The sequence below is a fragment of the Schistocerca cancellata genome, chromosome 3 (genome assembly GCF_023864275.1).
Source record: "Schistocerca cancellata isolate TAMUIC-IGC-003103 chromosome 3, iqSchCanc2.1, whole genome shotgun sequence".
Classification (NCBI taxonomy): Eukaryota; Metazoa; Arthropoda; class Insecta; order Orthoptera; family Acrididae; genus Schistocerca; species Schistocerca cancellata.
Window position 1 is genome coordinate 38,253,866 of NC_064628.1, and position 22,790 is coordinate 38,276,655.

General features: G+C 48.4%; 1 protein-coding gene across 1 annotated transcript in view; it reads right to left on the minus strand.

Annotated features, from left to right (window-relative positions):
- Positions 1 to 22,790, minus strand: part of LOC126176068 (uncharacterized) — a 951,488-nt gene that overhangs the window by 612,037 nt on the left and 316,661 nt on the right. The gene's annotated exons all lie outside the window — the stretch shown is intronic.

The following is a 22,790-nucleotide window of genomic DNA, read 5'->3' on the forward strand; positions in this document are numbered from 1 at the left end:
GTTCAGTCTGCAGTTACTTGTTTTTCTTTAAATTTCGAACCTTGCAATGCCCTGCGGAATATTTGGTTTTCAAAGCTATTTATAGTTGCCCAGTTGCCACACCGGAAGTTCAGTCTCGGTTGCTGTTGACGCTGCTATTCTACTATCACACTTTAGAGGACACTGTAACTTAATATGTGGTGTATCGTGTCCTCCATCTTGCATTCTATCTGATCGTCTTGAAGATTGTGTACGTGGAGAAGGGATACGGCCCCTGTGGAGAAGGGATACGGCCCCTGTGGAGAAGGGATACGGCCCCTGTGGAGAAGGGATACGGCCCCTGTGGAGAAGGGATACGGCCCCTGTGGAGAAGGGATACGGCCCCTGTGGAGAAGGGATACGGCCCCTGTGGAGAAGGGATACGGCCCCTGTGGAGAAGGGATACGGCCCCTGTGGAGAAGGGATACGGCCCTGTGGAGAAGGGATACGGCCCTGTGGAGAAGGGATACGGCCCTGTGGAGAAGGGATACGGCCCCTGTGGAGAAGGGATACGGCCCCTGTGGAGAAGGGATACGGCCCCTGTGGAGAAGGGATACGGCCCCTGTGGAGAAGGGATACGGCCCCTGTGGAGAAGGGATACGGCCCCTGTGGAGAAGGGATACGGCCCCTGTGGAGAAGGGATACAGCCCCTGTGGAGAAGGGATACGGCCCCTGTGGAGAAGGGATACGGCCCCTGTGGAGAAGGGATACGGCCCCTGTGGAGAAGGGATACGGCCCCTGTGGAGAAGGGATACGGCCCCTGTGCCGATATGAAGAGTAGCACTCTCTTATTTGGGTTAATGGACTCCATTTCTTTCTTCCAATAACACAAGGATTGCCACTGTCACTGTGCCCGCACCTTCAGTATTCCGCGACATCATGCAGCTCTGTATTTGACAGTAGGGTATATTCCTTGAGCCACTGAAAATGCCGGGACTGGAGTTGCTCTAAGTGCTCCCTGAGCACAGCGCGTGCACACGTCTGAGGCTCGTTTTGTACGGTTCTAGACAAAACGCCGAGCCCACACAGCTTCTTCGAATCCAGCAATCACAGTAAATCCACCATCATGGTACTGCGGCCAATGAAACTACATCATCCAAACCTATCCAGGGTGCGCCCAACATTTAGGGTCAAAGTTATATATAAAGAAAAGTATCCAAAACTTAGTGGTACAGGAACTTCTGCTGTTGGAACAACAGATTGTCATAAGAACTGTTCAGACTGACGACTGCCTGTTTCAGTTTATAAATTATTAAAGAAAAGGCGGTTCACGAAATTGAACTTTGGTCTTAAATCCGCAGAGCGCGAACAACTCCTTGTCGAGAATCTCGGACAGCTCTTTGTGGCTTGGTTGGCGCAGTTTCTCCTGAATTTCTACGCAAGGTGAAGAATTTCTCCCAATTAGGATGATGTCTGTTGCGAAACTTTTCTCTCTACATTCGTTTGGCTTTCCGTGGACTACATCGTGCTGCACCACACATCCAATGCATGTCTAGCAGTTCGTATAAAGAGGAATGCTCCATCTGTCAATCAGTTCAAGCGTAAGTAGTAGTAAATTCCGCTGTGTGCCCATTACGAATGACTGAGCATTGTTTTTGAAGGCAGCGTTACCAGTTGTTTGTACGAAGCATCACCCGCATTCTTTTTCAAGACCTCAACCCGTCTTTAATATTCATTTGTGGCCGCTGACTCTACATCTTAGAACAGCTTCGCATTCTATTTTGCCTGTACTATTTTGATTCCAAAGGTTTCGGATGGTCTATGTAGGATAGAGTGCTGTAGCATATGACGTCAAAGATAACAATTCATAGCGTTCCCCGTGTGTCTTGGTTTTGGCATCGTTCGCATGATGTTCTTTCACCACATCAGCCTGTTTTTCTTTGTGTTTTTTACATACCGAGTCATTACAGTGCATGGACTGCATCCTGTATTCCATTCCTGAAGAGACCATTACAGCTACGCAGTAATTTTGCCCATCATGCGGTAATGCATACGTAGGAGCGAATTTGCATTTCTGGTTTAGCACTGACGCACAGTGTGACAGCTTTAAACTCAACTAAACGCCAGCTGTTGTGAACACGTGTAACTGCCGTTGTGGCCATCAGAACGGTCTGTGGGGCGCGGACGTGTTAACACAGTCAGCGGTCATCTCGAACGCGCAGCTCCGACTGGTGCTAGTGCAGGCGTACAACCGGCGGCGTCGGGTAAACGGCCGCTCCCCAATTAGCACGTTATACACGCTTCGCTGAGAGCGATGCCGGCTCGCAGTAGCACAGCGGACGACTTTCGCCGTCTAGCACAGTGCGTGGCCCAGTACTCGAGTACTCTGCGCATCCACCCCCACCAACAGCCGGCTCACAACAGCCTCCTTCCTGGTGTTTTGCCGGCCGCTGTGGCCGAGCGGCTCTAGGCGCTTCAGTCCGGAACCGCGCTGCACCTACAGTCGCAGGTTCGAATCCTGCATCGGGCATCGATGTGTGTGATGTCCTTAGGTTAGTTAGGTTTAAGTAGTTCGAAGTTCTAGGGGACCGATGACCTCAGACGTTAAGTCCCATAGTGCTCAGAGCCATTTTTTTGCTGGCTATAGGAAGCTGGTGCAACATGTATACGGCGCATGACACCACGGTAATGCGTGAGTTCTTTGAAGGCCACATTATTTCAGAGTGACCTGTGGCCATTTATATCTACAGATTTAGCTTCCACCGCCTTTTTTTTCTTTGGGGGCATCTTAAGGACAGCGCCTCAAACAACCGACCAACTGATCTATACTGGATATTTCGTCTTCGATGTAGTGCATGTAGCGACCATCGATAAAGTGCCAGATAACATGAAGAAACTTGTTGAGGCGGGTGTTTCAGCACGTGAAGCGCATTTCCTGCATCTATTATGAGAAAATATATATTGTGAGCGTATATTCAAAAGTACATTAATATAGATTTGAATTTTTTGAATTTAAGGTTGTGTAACTTCTGGTCACCCTGTATACTGCAAGGAGACTGGAAATTACTGGAAGGGACGTGTTAATCGTATACACACGGCAAATTTCAAATTTATGAGAAGGAAGGTCATCTTGCAAATCAGCCGGCGTGATTATAAAACTCGATACTTCGTTACACATAAGCGACAATGACGCGGTAGCTGCCAACTTTTAGCGGTTTGTGGAATGAAGGCTGGAGTTGAACAAGTTACAGGCGCTTGAGCGTCGGTATGCGTTGTTGCGTACGGATGGCTCTGAGCACTATGGGACTTAACTTCTGAGGTCATCAGTCCCCTAGAACTTAGAACTACTTAAACCAAACTAACCTAACGACATCACACACATCCACGCCCGAGGCAGGATTCGAACCTGCGACCGTACCGGTCGCGCGGTTCCGGACTGTAGCGCCTAGAACCGCTCGGCCACTCCGGCCGGCACTGCAGGGAGTGATTAATGTGGTGCAGTTTAGTCTGGAAGGAAGGCTGTGTCTGTGATGTGCTGGCGCAGGAGGACCGCTGCTACGCCTCATCGCTGTGGAAGACGCGGCGTGTCAGCCATCAGATAGGCGGCGACGGCCCGTCAAGTTCTGCAGTCAGCCAGCTGTTTTCCAGAAGAGCGAACAGACGGCGAGATGCCGGCAGCAGATACTCGCCGCAGAAAAGTCGCGACCTGCAGCGGGAGAGGCAACGGCGTCCTGGCGCCAGATTAACATCGACTCCCGGGCTATAATTCTGACTGCAGATTCTGATTTCGTCCGCTTGAAGTGTAACCGCCGAAAAATTTCCGGACACGCCTCCATTGAGATAGCCTCCCATCACAACTTTCGCCGCCGATTTCAATCTGTTTCGAGCTTCCGTCGCGGTTCCGCGAGGCCAGGTGCTATGGGGGAAAGCAGCTCCGGCAGTATGGACAAGGCCCGCGTTTAGTACTCCCGACTATGGGCTAGGAATCATTTATTCAGTGTAAGATGTAGCTCAAACAAATAGACAGGAAAGAGACTGCAGTGCAAGTGTGCGGGACACGTAGAGATGCGAACGGTTGGTCAGTGGACCGAGGAAATACACTCTTAAAACAAAACAAAATGAAAAAGAAGAAACGACGAATTAATGTGGCGGAAATCGGTAGAAGTGATGTACATGCATAAACAAGCAAATGATTTCAATTTCATAAAAATTGGAAGATTTGTTCACGGGGAAGAGCTTCACAAATAGAGCAAGTCAATAATTCGTTGGTTCACTTCCGACTCTTGTGCAAGCAGTTGTTCGGCTTGGTACTGATTGATAGTTGCTGGATGTCCTCCTCACGGATATCGTGCCAAATTCGGTCCAATTGGTGTGTTAGACGTCAAAATCCCGAGTTCGTTAGAGGGTCCTGTCCATAATGCTTCTAACGTTCTGAACTGGAGAGAGATCTGGAGACCTTGCTGGACAAAGTGAGGTTTGGGAAGCACGAAGGCAAGCGGCCGGACATTATCTTTTTCGAATGTAAGCCCAGAATCGCTTGGAACGGAGCATAGAATATCGGCGACGTACCTCTGCGGTCTATGGGTGCCGTGGAAGACAACCAAACAGAGGATGAGATTACTATTAAACGTAACGTCGACAACGAAGGAGAAGGAGCACAAGCTCGTATTAGGGAAGGATGGGAAGGAAATCGCCTGTGTTCCTTCGAAGGAACCAGGAACCATTCCGGCACTTGCCTGAAGCGATTTAGGGAAATCACAGAAAACCTACATCAATATGGCCGGACGCGGGTTTAAGCCGTCATCCTCCGGAATGCGAGTCCACTTTACTGACTATTGCGCTATACCGATCGGTGACAACCAAAGGGGTCCTGCTGTGAAAAGAAATGGCACCCCAGTCCCATCACTCCTGGTTGTCGCGCCGTATTGCCGGCGACAGTGAGGTTGGTATCCCAGCACTGTCCGGCGCATCTCCAGACACGTCTTTGGCTTGGGAGAATCTACATCTACATCCATACTCCGCAAGCCATCTGACGGTGTGTGCCGGAGGGTACCCTGAGTACCTCTATCGGTTGTCCCTTCTATTCCAGTCTCGTATTGTTCGTGGAAAGAAGGATTGTCTGTATGCTTCTGTGTGGGCTCTAATCTCTCTCATTTTATCCTCATGGTCTCTTCGCGAGATATACGTAGGAGGGAGCAATATACTGCTGGACTCTTCGGTGAAAGTATGTTCTCGAAACTTTAACAAAAGCCCGTACCGAGCTACTGAGCGTCTCTCCTGTAGAGTCTTCCACTGGAGTTTATCTATCATCTCCTAACGCTTTCGCGATTACTAAATGATCCTGTAACGAAGCGCGCTGCTCTCCGTTGGATCTTCTCTATCTCTTCTATCAACCCTATCTGGTACGGATCCCACACCACTGAGCAGTATTCAAGCAGTGGGCGAACGAGTGTACTGTAACCTACTTCCTATGTTTTCGCATTGCATTTCCATAGGATCCTTCCAATGAATCTCAGTCTGGCATCTGCTTTACCGACGATCAACTTTATATGATCATTCCATTTTAAATCACTCCTAATGCGTACTCCCAGATAATTTATGGAATTAACTGCTTCCAGTTGCTGACCTGCTATTTTGTAGCTAAATGATAAGGGATCTATCTTTCTATGTATTCGCAGCACATTACACTTGTCTACATTGAGATTCAATTGCCATTCCCTGCACCATGCGTCAATTCGCTGCATATCCTCCTGCATTTCAGTACAATTTTCCATTGTTACATCCTCTCGATACACCAAAGCATCATCTGCAAAAAGCCTCAATGATCTTCCGATGTCATCCACCAGGTCATTTATGTATATTGTGAACAGCAACGGTCCCATGACACTCCCCTGTGGCACACCTGAAATCACACTTACTTCGGAAGACTTCTCTCCATTGAGAATGACATGCTGCGTTCTGTTATCTAGGAACTCCTCAATACAATCACACAATTGGTCTGATAGTCCATATGCTCTTACTTTGTTCATTAAACGACTGTGGGGAACTGCATCGAACGCCTTGCGGAAGTCAAGAAACACGGCATCTACCTGTGAACCCGTGTCTATGGCCCTCTGAGTCTCGTGGACGAATAGCGCGAGCTGGGTTTCACACGACCGTCTTTTCCGAAACCCATGCTGATTCCTACAGAGTAGATTTCTAGTCTCTAGAATTTTCTTCAGTGGTGAGTTCCGCTTCGAACTGAGCCCCGACCACCAGCGAAGACGTATCTGGAGACTCCCTGGACTGCAGTGCAATACCAGTCCGACTTTCACCCGCAATACGGCCCAATAACCAAGAGTGAAGGTCTGGGATTCAATTCTTTTGAGAGTAAGTAAACAAAATATCCAGTAAACATGGGCTCTAAAGTGCCTACCTTAAGAGCTACAAGCAGTTGTTCATCTTCGCAACAGTGTAACAATCTCATCTGCTTAACAAGCGCTCACAGTTGTTAAGGTATGTTTTATGGCTGCCCAGGCGTGGCAACCGTAATTTGGATATGGAGTAGGACGTGACCGGGTTGTGACTAAAATCTGGTAGCAGGAAAACGATTAGTGGCAAATAAGCTCCAGCTAGTATAAAACAGTTACTTTGAGAGGTGGCATGAGCCCCCTCTCATATTTCTATCTTACGATTCTCCTCTCTAATTGCATGCGGTGGAAAGTTGCTATTCCTTCACACACGGACTTCCCACGCAGCGTCTCTCGTCACCCGGGTGGTCCGGTGACAGGCGGGCTCTGCTGACTTTGAAAGGGTAAGCCGACGGGTGTGAGAGAGTCGAGTGAATGCTTTCCAGACGCCGACATTGTCAAGAGGCATGCCCGCAAGGGCCTGAAGTAGCGGCTGGGCTAGAGGTTCCGTTACTTCGCAGAAACTTAGCGAAAACACTTTCTGGCGGGCTACCAGCGAGGCGTGGGAATGACTTGTGTACCCAGGCAGTTGTGGCGGGCAAATTCCCGCGCTTTCTGCAAAATCGTAACTGTGATTGGCTTACTCAGGGCATAGCTCCGTGACGTAGCAAAATCGGCGCAGAAATTGGCGCCAAGAATCTCCATTGGTGGAATGGTAGTGTTCCGGCAATGGAGTGGAATTTTCCGCCGGTTTTCAAGTTGCTGATTGGAACGGTTAACCACGGCCACTGTCGTGGGGGCAGGAATGTTCTGTGTTCGGCCTGTACGGGTGCTCTTGTGGGGTAGTCAGCTCTCGCCTTTCGGTCGAGGACGTCGAAGCAACCAGCCATCGCCTCCGGTACGCCAGATTGTGTTCTGGCAGTTAAGAAGACAGTTTGGTAAGGTATGTCCGCAACACTGGCAGACAAGAATTTTCCTAGGTGATAATCAGAGCTCAGCAGAGCGCGCCTGTTCGTCTTTTTCTAACTTTGTTCTGTCTTGGGTAGCAGCAATTAATGTTGGGTTGGCTATGTGTTTTCTCTAAGATTTGAGTTGCAAGGAATTGGCTGCACATACCACTTCGTCATGATCCTCACAATCTAGTTTAGGGACAACTTCACATTCACAGCGTTTGTTTGAGTCTCCAATTTGAGCCAATTTGATGTATTGTAAATGTTTCATGTGTTTTTGTTTATTATTTTGTGTTTAGTCTTAATAAATCATATTGTTATTTTGGACAGAACTTTCATTCTGTTAATCGGTAGAGCAACCCTATCATTCCTCACTATGTTAATGAAACCTTCGTTTATTTAACTTATTTATCAAATTAAATTATTGCAGGTGCCAAACTCAGGGTTGATTAGAGTAAGTTCGCGTATTTTTTTTAATCCTTGTGCAACAGCAAAAGTCGGAGTTAGAATAGTGGGGGCTTAGAGCATCATTTACTTAGGTAGATTCTAGAAGAATTTAGTGTTAAATACACTGCTAGCCCCGGCACCTCGCAACTTAGCTTTACTGACAGCGAAGAGTGTACCATAGATACAGTTCCAATTAGTGTCCAAAGGATACTCCTGATTCGTGGCCTAAGTCATTATATAATACTGAATCACACAGCGAGCTAGCTAACCAGACAACGAACGGCGATACTGACGACTGCAACGAGCTGTCTGCCAGACCCCCTGACTCGGGGCCAGCGCTCCTGTTACGTCGTGTAGTCGGAGGGTGCTGTAGACCCCAGCTCAGCAATGGCGCGACGTCTTCGGTCGGCGGCAACGCCATGCGTCGCCGCCGTCGCGACGGGAAACTGTGGCAAGCGATGCGACGGCAGGGCGCGCGCGCTATTCGGTTGGGTCCGCAGACACACAGTGTGCATTTCAGAGCCCCTTTTTTGCAGATTTTTTGGTTCAAATGATCGTTCCTGTCATATTCCTGAATGCTTATCATTTCTCTTAGGAACCCTTTGTTGGTTTTGCCCTGTCTCGAGACTTAAAGCAAGGCTGGCTAGTCTTATATAGATTGGTTTTAATAGTGTAGCCGCGCAAAGGATTAACTCGGATTCGCCGATAAACGTTTCCGAATAAATCTGCGGAGTAAGAAGCCGCCGCGTAATTGTATCGCGCGCCGCACATCGCAATGAGATGCCAGATTCTGCCTGACCAGGACTTTCTGCGACGCCACGGACGTTCCGAGGACGATGCGGAAACGTCACAGAGACGTAAAAGGACCGCGGAGGCGAGTTAATGGATGGCGTGTCGGGGCCCTTAGAGAACCTGATAGAGCAACATGTGCTACGGTCGCAGGTTCGAATCCTGCCTCGGGCATGGGTGTGTGTGATGTCCTTAGGTTAGTTAGGTTTAAGTAGTTCTAAGTTCTAGGGGACTTATGACCTAAGATGTTGAGTCCCATAGTGCTCAGAGCCATTTGAACCACTTTTTAGAACAACATGAATGCGTAGTGATTAAAATTCGGCGGAAACGTCGGTTTTAGTTTATTATTGTTGTTAGTTGTTAGCTATGACGCGGCATAATACCCAGAAGAATTTTAATCACTGTGACACCGGCCGCGGAAGCCTACGTTCTTGTAACATGAATGCGTGTCTGAAGGCAATACTGCATTGGTAAGAGTATTATTTAGCAATGGATGACAAATGACTGCAGGGTAGGGAAAAAGCTGCTTTGGACTTTGAGACTCTCACCTTCAAAATCACGGTTTGAAAGTATTGCTTTCTTGGCACCATGCTGACAGCCGCTATATACACTCCTGGAAATGGAAAAAAGAACACATTGACACCGGTGTGTCAGACCCACCATACTTGCTCCGGACACTGCGAGAGGGCTGTACAAGCAATGATCACACGCACGGCACAGCGGACACACCAGGAACCGCGGTGTTGGCCGTCGAATGGCGCTAGCTGCGCAGCATTTGTGCACCGCCGCCGTCAGTGTCAGCCAGTTTGCCGTGCCATACGGAGCTCCATCGCAGTCTTTAACACTGGTAGCATGCCGCGACAGCGTGGACGTGAACCGTATGTGCAGTTGACGGACTTTGAGCGAGGGCGTATAGTGGGCATGCGGGAGGCCGGGTGGACGTACCGCCGAATTGCTCAACACGTGGGGCGTGAGGTCTCCACAGTACATCGATGTTGTCGCCAGTGGTCGGCGGAAGGTGCACGTGCCCGTCGACCTGGGACCGGACCGCAGCGACGCACGGATGCACGCCAAGACCGTAGGATCCTACGCAGTGCCGTAGGGGACCGCACCGCCACTTCCCAGCAAATTAGGGACACTGTTGCTCCTGGGGTATCGGCGAGGACCATTCGCAACCGTCTCCATGAAGCTGGGCTACGGTCCCGCACACCGTTAGGCCGTCTTCCGCTCACGCCCCAACATCGTGCAGCCCGCCTCCAGTGGTGTCGCGACAGGCGTGAATGGAGGGACGAATGGAGACGTGTCGTCTTCAGCGATGAGAGTCGCTTCTGCCTCGGTGCCAATGATGGTCGTATGCGTGTTTGGCTCCGTGCAGGTGAGCGCCACAATCAGGACTGCATACGACCGAGGCACACAGGGCCAACACCCGGCATCATGGTGTGGGGAGCGATCTCCTACACTGGCCGTACACCACTGGTGATCGTCGAGGGGACACTGAATAGTGCACGGTACATCCAAACCGTCATCGAACCCATCGTTCTACCATTCCTAGACCGGCAAGGGAACTTGCTGTTCCAACAGGACAATGCACGTCCGCATGCATCCCGTGCCACCCAACGTGCTCTAGAAGGTGAAATCAACTACCCTGGCCAGCAAGATCTCCGGATCTGTCCCCCATTGAGCATGTTTGGGACTGGATGAAGCGTCGTCTCACGCGGTCTGCACGTCCAGCACGAACGCTGGTCCAACTGAGGCGCCAGGTGGAAATGGCATGGCAAGCCGTTCCACAGGACTACATCCAGCATCTCTACGATCGTCTCCATGGGAGAATAGCAGCCTGCATTGCTGCGAAAGGTGGATATACACTGTACTAGTGCCGACATTGTGCATGCTCTGTTGCCTGTGTCTATGTGCCTGTGGTTCTGTCAGTGTGATCATGTGATGTATCTGACCCCAGGAATGTGTCAATAAAGTTTCCCCTTCCTGGGACAATGAATTCACGGTGTTCTTATTTCAATTTCCAGGAGTGTATTTGGTGGCTACAATTAAAGTGCAGCTACTCACAGAAGTCCAGTGTGGGCTGTAATTATAGTATGGCAGAGAAGCCTAGTAGATACCGTAATACGTTACTGCAGAAACGATTTACACTGGAAAAAATTAGTTCCACTTTTGGCCACCAGATGCAAATCTGGCGCTGCGAACGCACGATACACACATAGAAATGTTTCCGTATGTACTGGATTAGGAACGGTACGTGGACAGAAAAGGTCAAACACGTGAGAGAGGCATAATGTTGATTTCATTGTTAACTGTCATTTAAGCAGCGTCCACACAGCCACTGGAAACATATTTCAATTGGAAACGTGGTTTCCCAAAGTGTTTTGCAACTGTTTCCGACTTTGTTTCTCGCGATCACATACAACGCTAGAATTGGCTACAACTTTCACAGCAGAGCGCAGAGAACGCTAATCAACGCTCATTGGTTGATGGAGAATGCGTGAGGTAGATGCGCAGAAGTAGCCTAAACTCGTGCGCGAATGACTCCTACCCCAGATCTGTGATCTGGGCTCCTATTACAGCACCGTGCAACTGTCACATGGGTAGCTGGCATGAAACATTGTTTTCTTTGATTTCTGCCGACACTGCTAGGGATCGATGTTTCTGTGTTTCGAAACATGTTTCCGAACGTTGTCCACATCAAGTAGCCGGAAACATGTTTCGAAAACACGTTGTAAGCTCATTGTGTACGCAGCTCTACACAGTTTCTTTAATATGAGCACCGGAGACGTCGATGAGATGCTGTACAGCGTCAGATATGCACCTGGTGGCCAACATTGGAACTATTTTTTTTCCAGCGTTAATCGGTTCTGTATTAACGCATTAGCATATCTACCTAGTTTCGCTGCTACACGATAATTACGACCCGTGAGTATTGTAGTGGACTGACAAGACAGCCAGTCCACAGTGACGGGTAACCGAAAGGCACGCGTTTACACACGCCGGCTGGCGTTAGGTCTGAAACAGGATACGTAATGAATGCTATAAAGAAAAGTACGTAGCTGCTGGAATACTTAACTTTAATCCATCATTTGTATACAGCATTCTGGATGATACAAGTGAGACTCTCTAGAAATGGTTAATGGCGCCTTGCTAGGTCGTAGCCATGGACTTAGCTGAAGGCTATTCTAACTATCTCTCGGCTAACGAGAGAAAGGCTTCGTCAGTGTAGTCGCTAGCAAAGTCGTCCGTACAACTGGGGCGAGTGCTAGTCAGTCTCTCTAGACCTGCCGTGTGGTGGCGCTCGGTCTGCGATCACTGACAGTGGCGACACGCGGGTCCGACATGTACTAATGGACCGCGGCCGATTTAAAGCTACCACCTAGCAAGTGTGGTGTCTGGCGGTGACACCACAAGTATCTGCACTTTAATTGTAACCACTCGCTACCAGACGGGTGACAACAGTCGAAGCCCTTCGAACAACAACAACAACAAGCCGATGGCGGTGCAGGTAGCACGCTGTGCTCGCGGCCTTTTTCTAGGAGGTAGAATAAGGCTGAGGCGGTACAGTGAGACTAGAAGCCGTGGAAGTTTGTGTGGGACGGTAAACGAGCGAACGTTTGAGCCAGCGGCTGTGTAGAGCAGACCGAAGCTGCTGGGGCAAGCGAGGCGGCTGGGCTGGGCAGCGGCGGCGGCGGCGGCGGCGGCGGCGGGTGGTACCGTTACGTTGAACTCGGAACTCGGCGGGCCAGCGGCCGCGCCGTCCTCGCTGTACCAGCGGCGGCATCAGCCGCGTGTGTTTACTCGCTATCCTCACATCAGTACTGCCCGCCTCAAGCCCCTTTTACACGATCGACTTCCTTTTCTCAATTGGCTACTTGAGGTAAGCGCGTCTACTGGCGCGTTATTCCCGTGCTGAGTCTCGTCTGTTTTGAGCGGTCGTTTTCGATTACACGTCGGCGCCAAAACTGTCAGTGTTGTGGGAGCCGTCTGGCGTGCAGTTTGGCATCTGAATAGTGAAAGTCAGCTTGTTCGAATGGTTCAAATGGCTCTGAGCACTATGCGACTCTAACTTCTGAGGTCATTAGTCGCCTAGAACTTAGAACTAATTAAACCTAACTAACCTAAGGACATCACACACATCCATGCCCGAGGCAGGATTCGAACCTGCGACCGTAGCGGTCACGCGGTTCCAGACTGTAGCGCCTTTAACCGCACGGCCACACCGGCCGGCAAAGTCAGCTTGTGAGGGACTATTCTTTTTACGGAAAAGTCGAAATATAGTAACCAAATGTAGGAACAAGCCCTGACATCAGAGTTTATTAATGACCAAAGCAGAATTCATAATGGAAATTCTTGGAAAAGGTCACGTGGAAAATTATCTTACACTCCTGAGAACTGAAAGAATAGAAAATTGTCATTCAAACATATATGTATTTGCTCGAGAAAAAATGTACTTCTAAACACATCAGCCAATATGTACTGACTTTTTCACAGTTGAGATAATTTTCATTAAAACACATTTATCTATCTACATTCTTATTCATGCATCGTCTGCCGGCCGCGGTGGTCTAGCGGTTCTAGGCGCGCATTCCGGAACCGCGCGGCTGCTACGGTCGCAGGTTCGAATCCTGCCTCGGGCATGGATGTGTGTGATGTCCTTAGGTTAGTTAGGTTTAAGTAGTTCTAAGTTCTAGGGGACTGATGACCACAGATGTTAAGTCCCATAGTGCTCAGAGCCATTTGAACTATTTTTTTTTTTTTTTTTTTCATGCATCGTCTAAGTTTTTTCTCTGTGAAACGTACGTGTTCTTTCATTCCAGATATTTCGTCTCTCTTGTGGCAGACCACTAGCAGGCAGGGAAAATACCAAGACCTTCTGTAACTTTTCATTGTGTCACGAAAACAAAACAAACAACATAACAAAGATTAAGTAAACACGCGAACACTAAATCTATTTCCGTAACAGGAGTGAGCTTGACCAGAACAGATTACAACTTCCGATCTCAGCAGAGCCGCCATAGTCCCTTGTCTCCGCACATGCGCAGCGAGCAGCCTACTATGAAATTTAGAACTCGGCATGCGGCACAATCTATATACCATTCATGTCATAGGCACACTGCCGAATGGTTGCTGATTTACACAAGCACACTAAAGGCGCACGCACTTCGAGTAGTAGTCGATAGTGACCAGGAAGTCACTCACGTAAAACGAGCTTAAAAAGAAAAATGGTTCAAATGCCTCTCAGCACTACGGGACTTAACTTCTGAGGTCATCAGTCCCCTAGAACTTAGCACTACTTAAACGTAACTAACCTAAGGATGTCACACACATCCATGCCCGAGGCAGGATTCGAACCTGCGGCCGTAGCGGTCGCGCTGTTCCAGACTGTAGCGCCTAGAACCGCTCGGCCACAACGGCCGGCCGTGCTTTAAACACTGCTTCTAACTGACAGCACGTAGCGCAACACTTTTTTTTTCAGTTATAAGAAGCTTTCGCTGTTCAGCACCGTGGCATGTCGGAGAACATACTCGAGCTTTCGAAGATAATACACCACCTTCTTCGCCAGTAACTGTCTGACTGTCCGGACCAGAGTGTGTCTCTTGTGTAGGGTGAGGCAATTAAAGCAAACCGTCCAAATACACGGAATGATGATAAACCGTCATTTTTCCCTTTTCTGTCGTTCCTCAGTTCCTTCAAAATTCATGGAGGTATGTTCCGCCTTTCCAGTTAAATGAAAGGTAGTTGCTTTTTTGTCATGTGCGTTTCACTTCTGTTATTTATGAAGCATCTTCAGTGATTTTTTTCCCATACGCGTTTCGCTTGTGTTATTTATTAAGCACCTTCGGTGAGGATTTCCAGTATTGCTAGTCCATGGGTGTCGCCCTGGAGATGTGTTCATTCTACCCCAACACTCCAGATGGCCGATTTCAGGACTTTTTACCCACATTTATTAGAACACTTCTCTTGCACTTTTCACTATGCGTTCAACATGTGCGTCTTTACAGTGTGTCAGCCAGTTCCACAGCTTTAAAGCACATTACACGAGATTTAAGTGTATCTACAGATACACTACATGCATTCAGCGTCAGTGAAGTCCATCGTACTAAGATCGGTCATGTGGAGTGTGGGGACCGAATGAACACATCTCCAAGAGCACACATATGGACTAGCAACATTGGAAATTGCCACTGAAGATGTTTCATAAATAAAAGAAACGAAACGCGAGTGGCAGTAAACAAACTGCCTTTCATTTAGTTGCAAAGACGGAAGATACCTCGATGAATGGTGATAAAGTTTTAATTATCAACTTCGAAACAATAGTCACGTAATTAATAAGATATTGCAGTGATTATTTTTGTAAGAAGTACGATGGAATGTTCCATCGAACATGTATTCATATCTGAAGAACAGGCACTGCAGCGACTACATTCGTTATGAAATACAGGGAAATGTACTCGCAGCTGCGAATAAGGGCAACCTCTAACTGTAGAATGAAATACCGACACGGAAAATTTGTACCTGACCGGGACTCGAACCCGCATTTCCCGCTTGTCACGCTCGATCGTATTGAAAGTTTCGGCTATCTGTGCACGCTTCACAGTCGGCCTTCCGCATGTCAACACTTTCGCTGCCACAGACGAGCTCGTTGCATTCCGTGCTGAGGGCGGACTTCGTTACGGCTTTACTGCTGGCCAAATGCGAGAGCCTGTGCTGAGAGGCGGTGTTCCGCCCTGTATGAATATTGTACTTATCATCCGATTTTTCGAAATCTCGTCATCATGATCATCATCTTGGACAGTTTCCAGCCTCTGGCCGGGTCTGTATGGAACACAGACCTCTCCATCGTCTTCTGTCTTGCCACCATCTCTCCGTCTTCACCTTGGTCCAGTCTTCTCCTATCTTCTGGACGCATTCCTCTACTACTTTCAGCCATCTGTCTATCGGTCTTCCTCTTGCTCACCCACAAGTCCAACCCCTCGTCCAAGGTGTGGGAGACGGGCAACGACATGAAGTAGGGTATTGCCTGTACCAGCGAGGTATAGAGGGGACTGGGTGTGCCCCGGGACCGCTACGGTATCTGTGAAGGTCCTACAGGAATCCCGAAAAGTGACGGCTAACGGGGCTCTGGCGAAGCTACGATAGGTCCAGCAAGTCAGTAGTGGATTATGATTTCTGCCTCCAAAACTAGAACGGTTCTCGGAAACGACGGATTTTCGAAATCTACTGGGTGAAAAAACTTGAATTTTGAACACCTCACAGCCTGATATATTCACCCCACAAAAATCTGAGTTTCTTTTCATTATCCGTAATACTTACAGCGCTGCATCGAATTAAGTAAAATATTGTGCGAAATTTTAAGGATGTTCCAGAGCTAAAAATTCATCACATAAACTTAGCGTGTGGTTGATTTTAGCTCATATAGTGCACAGAAATGAAATGTAGATTAAGATATCGAAATTTTATTTAAAATTCAGAACAGAAGGGTATCTTATTTCGCTCTCACGTTACTGGATTTTATATCCGAAGGAAGGTCGCGCGCGGCGCGCCAACTCACGCACTAGTGCATCGAGAGTCACGTGCTCATTACAAAATGTAGTCATTAAAAATCGTCATGTCTCGTAAATGAGACAAGATATCGAAACGAGGTTTCCTGTAAATGATAGCCCGAAAAGAGGCTCGTATGTTGTATGATAAATTTCGAAAGTTTATTACACTTCCGGCCATTAAAATAGCTACACCAAGAAGAAATGCAGATGATAAAACTGGTATTCATTGGACAAATACATTATACTAGAACTGACATGTGACTACATTTTCACGCAATTTGGGTGCATGCATCCTGAGAAATCAGTACCCAGAACAACTACCCCTGGCCGTAATAACGGCCTTGATACGCCTGGGCATTGAGTCAGAGCTTGGATGGCCAGTACAGGTACAGCTGCCAATGCAGCTTCAACACGATACCACAGTTCATCAAGAGTAGTGACTGGCGTATTGTGTCGAGCCAGTTGCTCGGCCACCATTGACCAGACGTTTTCAATTGGTGAGAGCTCTGGAGAATGTGCTGGCCAGGACAGCAGTCGAACATTTTCTGTATCCAGAAAGGCCCGTACACGATCTGCAATACGCGGTCGTGCATTATCCTGCTGAAATGTAGGGTTTCGCAGGGATCGAATGAAGGGTAGAGCCACGGGTAGTAACACATCTCAAATGTAACATTAACTGTTCACAGTGCCTTCAATGCGAACAACAGGTGACCGAGACGTGTAACCAATGGCACCCCATACCATCAAGCCGGGTGATACGCCAGTATGGGGATGACGAATACACCCTTCCAATGTGCGTTCACCGCGATGTCGCCAAACACGGATGCAACCATCATTATGCTGTAAACGGAATCCGAATTAATCCGAAAAAATGACGTTTTGCCATTCGTACACCCAGGTTCGTCGTAGAGTAGACCATCGCAGGCGCTCCTGTCTGTGATGCAGCGTCAAGGGTAACCGCAGCCGTGGTCTCCGAGCTGGTAGTCCATGCTGCTGTAAACGTCGTCGAACTGTTGGTGCAGATGGTTGTTGTCTTGCAAACGTCCCCACTTGTTGACTCAGGGATCGAGACGCGGCTGCACGGTCCGTTACAGCCATGCGGATAAGATGCCTGTCATCTCGACTGCTAGTGATACGAGGCCGTTAGGATCCAACACGGCGTTCCGTATTACCCTTCTGAACCCACCGATTCCATATTCTGCTAACAGTCATTGGATCTCGACCAACGAGAGCAGCAATGTCGCGATACGATAAACCGTAATCGCGATAGGCTACAATGCGACCTTTATCAAAGTCGGAAACGTGATGGTGCGCATTTCTCATCCTTACACGAGGCATCACAACAACGTTTCACCAAGCAACGCTGGTCAACTGCTATTTGTGTATGAGAAATCGGTTGGAAACTTTCCGCATGTCAGCACGTTGTAGGTGTCGCCACCGGCGCCAACCTTGTGTGAATGGTCTGAAAAGCTAATCATTTGCAGATCACAGCATCTTCTTCAAAATGGCTGTGAGCACTATGGGACTTAACTGCTGTGGTCATCAGTCCCCTAGAACTTAGAACTACTTAAACTTAACAAACCCAAGGACATCACACACATCCATGACCGAGGCAGGATTCGAACCTGCGACCGTAGCGGTCACTCGGTTCCAGACTGTAGCGGCTAGAACCGCACGGCCACTCCGGCCGGCACAGCATCTTCTTCCTGTCGGTTAAATTTCGCGTCTGTAGCACGTCGTCTTCGTGGTGTAGCAATTTTAATAACCAGTAGTGTATTCATCGAGACAGTGAAGTACCTCGTCCGCAGCAGTGAGAGGTCGTGGACCAAGGACGGATTCAGACGTCTACCAAACTGAAGGAAAACCCAAGTGGCGCGCCTGTACACATCCACACCTGGGGAAAGGGGTAGCAAGATGTGTTTACACGCCCACAGTAGCGGAAGGGTTAAACTGCTTGCATGTCCTACGGAACATTACAAACACAGGCACTGTAGTATCGTATTTGTCTGCCGATACCAGCATAGCCACTTCCGATTAAATGTCTCCCCGTACCGGTAGTACAGTTAAGTATACGACTGAAGGTTAATGACATAGGGACGACGACATACGTAAGTTTGGGCCTGGCCTTGAAGCGTGCACAGATAGCCGAAATTGTTAAGGTGACTGCTCGCGACACGCCGTTATCCGAGTTCGAGTCTCCGCCAGACAAAAATTTCAATGTCGTCACTACAGTCTAAAGTTGGAAGCTGCCCCTATTCGCAACTGCTAACACATTTAATCTGTTACGGAATTAAGTTTTGTCTGTCTGCGGCCACAAGTCTTCAGTCCTGGTACACACCGAAATTCCCGTACCGCAGCACTGTGGCCCGCCGGGCCAAAAGAGAATGGTGTAAGCTTACTGATATAGTGGATGTGGGCTGTGCAACTTTGTTTAGGCTGTCCTAGCGGTGTGCTGTGGTACTGCGGCTTGGATATATGAAGACGTACAAAAAATGAAGATGCACCAGCAAATAAAGGGAAAATGAAATATGTAAATTTATTCTTTGCAATCTTTGTTATTCCCCCTACCGTATATTCAGAGTAAGTAAATGTATCGTGATGCTGTTTTCGATGGCTTTTACCTTACATGACGATGGCTTTTACCTTACATGACGCGAAGTTTCTATCATACGAAATTCATTTCCAAAGTTTCAGCCTATGGCCCCTGGAAATTGACACCGATATTTTTTAATGGAATTACTTTATTATGTGACACAGGAAAGAGACTTCGAAGAGCACTTCAGCAACATAAAACTCGTGGATCTTGATCACATAACAACAAATTAACACCACCGCAAACTACAGGGTTATTACAAATGATTGAAGCGATTTCACAGCTCTACAATAATTTTATTATTTGAGATATTTTCACAATGCTTTGCACACACATACAAAAACTCAAAAAGTTTTTTTAGGCATTCACAAACGTTCGATATGTGCCCCTTTAGTGATTCGGCAGACATCAAGCCGATAATCAAGTTCCTCCCACACTCGGCGCAGCATGTACCCATCAATGAGTTAAAAGCATCGTTGATGCGAGCTCGCAGTTCTGGCACGTTGCTTAGTAGAGGGGGTTTAAACACTGAATCTTTCACATAACCCCACAGAAAGAAATCGCATGGGGTTAAGTCGGGAGAGCGTGGAGGCCATGACATGAATTGCTGATCATGATCTCCACCACGACCGATCCATCGGTTTTCCAATCTCCTGTTTAAGAAATGCCGAACATCATGATGGAAGTGCGGTGGAGCACCATCCTGTTGAAAGATGAAGTCGGCGCTGTCGGTCTCCAGTTGTGGCATGAGCCAATTTTCCGCGGGCTACGCGTGAAACTTGCCCGCACGCTCACTGCAGGCCGACCCGTTGATTTCCCCTTACAGAGGCATCCAGAAGCTTTAAACTGCGCATACCATCGCCGAATGGAGTTAGCAGTTGGTGGATCTTTGTTGAACTTCGTCCTGAAGAGTCGTTGCACTGTTATGACTGACTGACGTGAGTGCATTTCAAGCACGACATACGCTTTCTCGGCTCCTGTCGCCATTTTGTCTCACTGCGCTCTCGAGCGCTCTGACGGCAGAAACCTGAAGTGCGGCTTCAGCCGAACAAAACTTTATGAGGTTTTTCTACGTATATGTAGTGTGTCGTGACCATATGTCAATGAATGGAGCTACAGTGAATTTATGAAATCGCTTCAATCATTTGTAATAGCCCTGTACTTTACCTCAGTCAGGAGACGAAGTCTCACAAACGTCTGCTCTGCTGCACCAAATGTAAGCAAACACGTAACTCAAGTACTGTTCGTCTGTTTATCTGTACGTTTGAAGCCCGTCGGTCTGTGCTCCGCTGCTGTAGCGACCAGACAAACGTATTCTAATCGCCTCAAGCCATCACAGTCCATCTTTGCAATCATTACAAAAAATAAATACAAAAATAAAAATAAAAAATGAAAATTTTAAAAAATCGAGATACTGGAATTGTGAAGAACAAAATACGTCAGTAAAGAACAGTAGCTAGGGAGAAAAATGCAACTAAATGACATACATAGAAAATCTGGCGTTTGCCAATTTCAGAGTAACAGCTGTGACGCTCAACCCCTAGGACAGACCACCAAAATACACTCCTGGAAATGGAAAAAAGAACACATTGACACCGGTGTGTCAGACCCACCATACTTGCTCCGGACACTGCGAGAGGGCTGTACAAGCAATGATCACACGCACGGCACAGCGGACACACCAGGAACCGCGGTGTTGGCCGTCGAATGGCGCTAGCTGCGCAGCATTTGTGCACCGCCGCCGTCAGTGTCAGCCAGTTTGCCGTGGCATACGGAGCTCCATCGCAGTCTTTAACACTGGTAGCGTGCCGCGACAGCGTGGACGTGAACCGTATGTGCAGTTGACGGACTTTGAGCGAGGGCGTATAGTGGGCATGCGGGAGGCCGGGTGGACGTACCGCCGAATTGCTCAACACGTGGGGCGTGAGGTCTCCACAGTACATCGATGTTGTCGCCAGTGGTCGGCGGAAGGTGCACGTGCCCGTCGACCTAGGACCGGACCGCAGCGACGCACGGATGCACGCCAAGACCGTAGGATCCTACGCAGTGCCGTAGGGGACCGCACCGCCACTTCCCAGCAAATTAGGGACACTGTTGCTCCTGGGGTATCGGCGAGGACCATTCGCAACCGTCTCCATGAAGCTGGGCTACGGTCCCGCACACCGTTAGGCCGTCTTCCGCTCACGCCCCAACATCGTGCAGCCCGCCTCCAGTGGTGTCGCGACAGGCGTGAATGGAGGGACGAATGGAGACGTGTCGTCTTCAGCGATGAGAGTCGCTTCTGCCTTGGTGCCAATGATGGTCGTATGCGTGTTTGGCGCCGTGCAGGTGAGCGCCACAATCAGGACTGCATACGACCGAGGCACACAGGGCCAACACCCGGCATCATGGTGTGGGGAGCGATCTCCTACACTGGCCGTACACCACTGGTGATCGTCGAGGGGACACTGAATAGTGCACGGTACATCCAAACCGTCATCGAACCCATCGTTCTACCATTCCTAGACCGGCAAGGGAACTTGCTGTTCCAACAGGACAATGCACGTCCGCATGTATCCCGTGCCACCCAACGTGTTCTAGAAGGTGTAAGTCAACTACCCTGGCCAGCAAGATCTCCGGATCTGTCCCCCATTGAGCATGTTTGGGACTGGATGAAGCGTCGTCTCACGCGGTCTGCACGTCCAGCACGAACGCTGGTCCAACTGAGGCGCCAGGTGGAAATGGCATGGCAAGCCGTTCCACAGGACTACATCCAGCATCTCTACGATCGTCTCCATGGGAGAACAGCAGCCTGCATTGCTGCGAAAGGTGGATATACACTGTACTAGTGCCGACATTGTGCATGCTCTGTTGCCTGTGTCTATGTGCCTGTGGTTCTGTCAGTGTGATCATGTGATGTATCTGACCCCAGGAATGTGTCAATAAAGTTTCCCCTTCCTGGGACAATGAATTCACGGTGTTCTTATTTCAATTTCCAGGAGTGTATTTGAAATAAGTTATAAAAAGCATAAAATAGCATGGAAAAACGGGATAATGCAACATTCTCAGAACTCCTCCGAGTCGTGGTCGTGCGGTAGCGTTCTCGCTTCCCACGCCCGGGTTCCCGTTTTCGATTCCCGGCGGGGTCAGGGATTTTCTCTGCCTCGTGATGACTGGGTGTTGTGTGATGTCCTTAGGTTAGTTAGGTTAAGTAGTTCTAGGGGACTGATGACCGTAGATGTTAAGTCCCATAGTGCTCTGAACCATTTGAACTCCTCCGATAAGAAAACCAACACCTTTCCACTGCGGAAACACACATGAAAATAGTCTCAGATTCAGTAACAAAAAAAAAATCTACTAACATTACAAGAAAGCCTCCTAATTCAATAGACACCAAGGAAATGAAAAACACATACTAAATGTCTGTACACAAGGGGTAATCAACCCCTAACGCAACCCCCTGTGGAGATTTTGCTGCTCAGGCGGTTTCCTGTCGGCGGCGGCGTTGGCGTAAAGTATATTTAGACGATGCAGTACGGTTTATTGACAGAAAATGTTTAAAATGGAATGGCGAAGTAAAAGTAATCTATCCGCCAAAGAGAATTCATGCATATGACTCACACGTGCGTACAGAATCAGCATGTGTAGTAAGAGTATTTCAGGAGGAATTTCCCGATGTTCAGGCTCCTTATCGGAGTACGAACCATCGACTGATAAATAAACTTCGTAACACGGGAAGTGTTCTTGAAGTAAAATTACTTCGACGTCTTCCTCGGTAAACGGGAATTTCATATGGCTCTGTTCAAACAGCTTCAAACTTACTGAAGTTACACCCCTATAAAGCAGTGCAGTGCAAAAACCTACACCGGGAGACCCTGCCAAAGGGTTGCGTTTTTATGAATGGATTCTGAATAGGATGCATGACGCACAAACTGACCCTCAACTAACTTTCTTTTCGGGTGAATCATGGTTCACCTAAGCGAATGCGTTAATTCACAAAATTACTGTTGCTGGAGTTCTGAAAAGCCTACCTAATGTACTATACAAGGCACTCCTGCATGATCAAAAAATCGGAGTGTGATGCACTATTAGCGATGAGTGAATAACAGGTCCTATTTTTTTCCCAGGAAACAAATTA